We start from the raw sequence: 6297 nt of genomic DNA, 5'->3' as shown, positions 1-6297 counted from the left end.
CTAATGGTGAGATCTCGAGAGGAATCACTCGAGCAAAGAGATCAGATGGCTAAAATGATGGAGATGATGACAACTTTGGTCAAAGGAAAATGGCCCATGCAGAACCCCGATGTTATGGAACCTCGGTCAAGAATTCACCACGATCAGGATCCACTCTATCCCCCGGGATTCACTCCACCGCCCGCATATACAATACAAAGAGGGTATACTCAAGAGGAACCCACTGGCTTGGAACATCGACCCATGCCACCTGCTCCACCCACTAATTTGGGGCAAGGAATGTTAGCGTCGAACCCAGGGGCTAGTTCTGCTAATCCACTAGTTCCAGATCTGGATGACCCAGCAGAGGTAGCCAAGTTGAAATTGGATAACCATGACGCAAAATATAGGAGTCTAGAGGAAAGACTCAAAGCAATAGAAGGCACTGAAGTCTTCTCCGCACTAGGTGCCAAGGAACTCAGTTTGGTACCTGATCTAATTTTGCCTCCGAAGTTCAAAGTGCCTGATTTTGAGAAGTATGATGGGATAAGGTGCCCGAAAGCACATCTCATTATGTTCTGTCGAAAAATGACCGGTTATGTGAACGAGGATAAACTACTCATACATTACTTTCAAGATAGTCTAACAGGGTCAGCTCTTCGGTGGTACAATCAACTTAGTAGAGAAAAGATTCGATCCTGGAAGGACTTGGCGTCAGCATTTTGCGAATAGTACAAGTTTGTATCGGATATGGTGCCAGACCGTATGACCTTGCAAATGATGGAGAAAAAGCCATCAGAGACCTTTAGACAGTATGCGCAGAGATGGAGAGACGTCTCAGCTCAAGTGGAACCCCCACTAACAAAAACGGAGATAACCGTTCTCTTTATCAATACTTTAAAGGCACCGTTTTATGACAAATTAGTGGGAAGTGCCACGAAAGATTTCGCGGATATTGTAATATCCGGTGAACTCATAGAGAATGCCGTCAAGAGCGGTAGAATGGAAGGATCAGAAGGCTCAAGAAAAGCACCACCCTTAAGGAAGAAAGAGCCAGAAGCCCACATGGTGGGAACTGGGAGTCGTTACATTCCCAATTTGTATCCTAACCAACCCCGACCTCGAAATTATCCACCCCGAATTCCTATTATCCCCCTCAAACCCCTTACTACCAAGCACCACATCCGTCCTGCCCCGTATACGCCACGAACAACCAAAGACCCGTCACCACTTTCCCAAAAAACACGGTACCCGCCCAAAGCCAATCAAGGCATAATCCCGAGAGACCGCAATTTACCCCCATCCCTGTGTCGTATGAGGAATTGTACCCAAAACTTTTAGAAAAATAGTTAATTTCTCCCCATTACATGGCACCCCTTAAACCTCTATACCCAAAGTGGTATGATCCAAACGCTAGTTGTGCATACCACGCAGGGAACCAAAGGCACTCTACTGAGAACTGTCTCGCTTTCAAAAGGAGAGTTCAAGGACTCATTGACGCGGGTATCCTACGATTCGATAGTACTAGTAACGCCACGGGGAACCCGTTCCCTAACCATACCGAAGGGAATGTGAGCACAGTGGGGAAAGAGGATGAATGGAAGGTCAGAAGATGTGTATCAGAAATAAGGACGCCTCTGCAGAAAATCTGTGAGGTATTGGTTAAGAAAGGATTGCTCTGTCACTCTGATAGAATTTTTGGAGAAGACTGTCAAAGTTTTTGCAATTTTCATGGGATTGTTGGACATGACATTCAGTCATGTGAGGACTTTAAAAGGTTACTTCAAGACCGGATGGATAATAAGGAGATCAAGGTCCTTAACAAGAGTGAAGATGCCAACGAAAGAGAAGTATGCGTCTCTGATAGCCATTCATCAGGGCCCCCTTATAGTGCTGATCGACCGTTGGTAATTTATTACGACGCGATGAGAGAGCCATTGAAACCACAGATGGTAATTGAAGTACCATCTCCTTTCCCGTATAAGGACAACAAAACAGTACCGTAGAAATATGATGTTAATATCGTTACACCGGAAGTTGAAAAGTCCAAAGCCACAACTGAAGATGTTGGGGAGGTAGGTCATTTTACTCGAAGTGGACGATGCTATTCTAAAGAATTTGAACCGGTAAAGAAAAGTAGCGACTCGAAGCAAAATGGGAAAGCAGTGATGTACGAGGTCGAAGTCGAGCAAGAAATTCCATCCGTGCAAGAAACTAAAAAGCCTGTGAATGAGGAAGAAGCTCAAGAATTCTTGAAATTTATTAAGCACAGCGAATATAGTGTGGTGGAACAATTGAGCAAGCAGCCAGCACGAATCTCAGTTCTATCTCTACTGTTAAATTCAGAGCCACACCGGAACGCTTTATTGAAGGTGTTAAATCAAGCTTACATGGCCAACAACACATCTGTCGAAAAGCTTGATAGGTGGGTAAACAATCTGAATGCGGACAACTTCATCTCTTTTAGTGATGATGAGATACCGCCAAATGGTAGAGGCTCGGTGAAAGTGCTGCATATCACGACCCGCTGCAAAGGCTACATAATACCGAACGTACTCATCGATAATGGGTCAGCGATAAATGTTATGCCATTGGCTACACTTTCCAGAATACCGATGGATTTGTCCTACATAAAGCCCTGTCATTCCACGGTAAGGGCATTCGACGGGACGAGGCGCGAAGTCATGGGAAAGATCGAAATCCCTTTAGAAGTGGGCCCCTACATCTATGAGGTCGAATTCCAAGTCATGGACATTACACCCTCTTATAACTGCCTTTTGGGAAGACCTTGGATTCATTCTGCTGGAGCAGTCCCATCATCCCTCCATCAAAAGGTGAAATTCATCATGGATGGCTGTTTGGTCACAGTCGAGGGCGAAGAAGACATCGTCGCATCTATCTCTGCTGATGCGCCATACCTGGAAGTAAGCAAGGGCGCAGTGGAATGTTCCTTTCGATCCCTTGAATTCATCAATGCCACTTTCGTCGCTGAGGGAAATAGAATTCCGATGCCAAAACTGTCGAGAAATACCAGAATGGGTGTCAAGTTGACCGTAGGAAGGGGAGCTCGTGCGAGAAGAGGTTTAGGGAGACATCTGCAAGGAATAGTGAGGGCTTTAAAGCCAGTGCACCACAAGGCCCGATACGGTTTGGGGTTCCAGCCTGACATGCACCAAAGAAGAAGACAGTGGAAGAAGGATCAAGAGAGAAGAATTGCAAGAACTTTGGGCCGAGAACCAGAATGGGAACCAATAGAGTACCCTCCTTTGTCAAAAACATTTACATCTGCGGGAATGATGTACCCTGGACAAGATGATCCACGAAACATGCTGGGATTAATTGAAAGGGATTTCCAGAATATCAGTATAAATGTCATTGACAAAGAAGCTGGTGCAAGTACAGATGTCTCGAGGATACGCCCTTGCCCTCCTGGTTTCATGTTGAACAATTGGATTGCTGATGAGCTTCTTTTAGTTTATAAGCCTTCAGAGTAATGCTAAACACCAACCTTCTATTGTGTCCTTAGATATAATAGAATTCTTTTGTAAGAGTTTGCATTCGCTCTTTATCATTTAAATGAATATCAATGAAGATGCATTTTGTCACGATTTTTCGCATTATCACTAATTTCATAATCATTTTCTCATTTCATAGCCTATCCTTACATTTGCCTCTTTGCCATGACATAACATTTGTTTGTTGTTTCCAATACTTGGATGTCCCCCTATAGCTTCCTTTTTCCATTCAAATTTTAGGTGTTCAGATATTGACGACATGAATAAGCCCGTTACGAATCTTGAAATTGATTTTGAGAAGGCTGTTTGCTTAGGAGAATTTGAAGCCGAAGAAAATGCTGAAGATTATGTCTCGTCTCCTGAATTGTTAAGAATGGTGGAACAAGAGGATAAACAGGTTCTGCCTCATGAAGAATCTGTGGAAACAATAAATTTGGGCACTGAAGAGAGGAAACAAGAAGTGAAGATTGGGACTTCTATTTCAGAAAGTACCAGGCATAGTTTGATCACTTTACTCCGCGAATACAAAGATGTTTTCGCGTGTCATACCAGGACATGTCAGGGCTAGATGAAGATTTAGTGGTCCATAAGCTCCCATTAAAGCTAGAATGCAAGCCCATCCAGCAAAATTAAGACGGATGAGGCCCGAAATGCTGTTGAAAATAAAAGAGGAAGTCAAGAAGCAATTTGACGCTGGCTTCCTACTAGCCTCCAAATATCCAGAATGGGTGGCTAACATAGTCCCGGTACCAAAGAAAGATGGAAAAGTACGAATGTGCGTGGATTACCGTGACCTGAATCGAGCAAGCCCAAAAGATAATTTTCCCTTGCCACATATTGACACGTTGGTGGACAACACAGCAAAACATTCATTGTTTTCTTTCATGGATGGATTCTCGGGGTATAATCAGATCAAGATGGCCCCTGAGGATATGGAGAAAACTACCTTCATAACAATGTGGGGAATGTTCTGCTACAAGGTGATGCCATTCGGGTTAAAGAATGCTGGGGCAACATATCAGAGGGCTATGGTGACGTTATTCCATGACATGATGCATAAAGAAATAGAGGTCAACGTCGATGATATGATTACTAAATCTCGAGGAGAAGAAGAGCATGTAATGAACCTCAAGAAGTTGTTCGAAAGGCTGAGAAAGTTTCAGCTAAAGCTTAATCCCGCCAAATGTACATTCGGGGCTACCTCGGGAAAGTTGCTAGGCTTCATTGTCAGTGAAAGAGGTATCGAAGTTGATCCAGATAAAATAAAAGCCATCCAAGAATTACCACCTCCGCGCACGCAAAAGGAAGTTAGAGGATTTTTAGGGAGATTAAATTACATCGCCTGATTTATCGCTCAACTTACCAACCACTGCGACCCAATCTTTCGGCTTCTTCGAAAACATAACCCGGGAGAATGGAACGAGGAATGCCAAGTGACCTTTGATAAGATAAAACAATATTTGTCCAGTCCCCCAGTGCTAGTACCGCCAACTCCGGAAAGACCATTAATTTTGTATCTGACAGTGTTCGAAAGTTCAATGGGTTGCATACTGGGACAACATGACGAGTCAGGAAAGAAAGAAAAGGCGATCTACTACCTCAGCAAAAAGTTCACTGAATATGAGGCAAAATATTCGTCCATTAAGAAATATTGTTGCGCTCTGGTTTGGGTAGCTCGGAGACTTAGACAATATATGTTGTATCACACGACATGGCTAATTTCAAAACTGGACCCAATAAAATACATGATGGAATCGCCGGTACTATCAGGAGAATGGCACGATGGCAGATCCTCCTTCGGAATATGACATTGCCTATGTAAGTCAGAAGTCGATAAAAGGGAGCGCAATAGCTGACTTCTTAGCAACTCGAACGACAGAGGAATATGAGCCTTTAAGATTCGATTTCCCAGACGAAGACTTAATGTGCATCACAAAAATAGAATCCGAGTCATCAAAAGAGAAGTCATGGAAGATGTGCTTTGATGGTGCGTCAAATGTTTAGGGCATGGAATTGGAGCAATCCTGGTATCACCAGACGGGAATCATTATCCGTTCACTGCAAACTGAATTTCCTCTGTACCAATAATATCGCAGAATATGAGGCCTGTATCATGGGGCTTCGTGCAGCTATCGAACGAAACATCGAGATCTTGGAGGTGTACGGGGACTCAGCCCTAGTGATTTACCAAATCCGTGGAGAATGGGAAGTGAGGGACTCAAAATTGATTAAGTACAGCGATTTAGTGGCTGGATTGATCAAGGAATTCAAAGAAATAACTTTTCATTACTTCCCACGAGAAGAGAACCAACTGGCTGATGCCCTAGCCACTTTGGCTTCAATGTTCAAAGCAAGTAGAGAAGCAGAAATAATGCCCCTCAAATGAGCATATACGAGGTCCCTGCACACTGTTGTAGCATTGAGAAAGAAGTAGACGGACGGCCTTGGTTCCATGATATCTTAGAATATACTAAGAATCAAAGTATCCGAACAAGCGAATGAAACGATAAAAACAATTAAAGAATGCACGGGATTGTTCTAATGGGATATCCTGTATAAAAGAGGAAGGATCAGATGTTTTTGAGATGTGTGGATGATGTTGAAGCCAGAAAAATACTTGAAGAGGTCCATGAGGAAATTTGCGGAACGCATGCCAATGGTTTCAATATGGCCAGAAAGAGCATGAGACTCGGTTATTATTGGCTGACAATGGAAAGTGACTGCATCAATTTTGACAGAAAATGCCACAAATGTCAATCTACGGTGATAAAATTCATGTAGCCCCTTCACCCTCATGTCATGA

The sequence above is a fragment of the Gossypium hirsutum genome, chromosome A07 (assembly GCF_007990345.1).
Source record: "Gossypium hirsutum isolate 1008001.06 chromosome A07, Gossypium_hirsutum_v2.1, whole genome shotgun sequence".
In the NCBI taxonomy this organism is placed as follows: Eukaryota; Viridiplantae; Streptophyta; class Magnoliopsida; order Malvales; family Malvaceae; genus Gossypium; species Gossypium hirsutum.
This window is presented reverse-complemented; position numbering follows the sequence as displayed.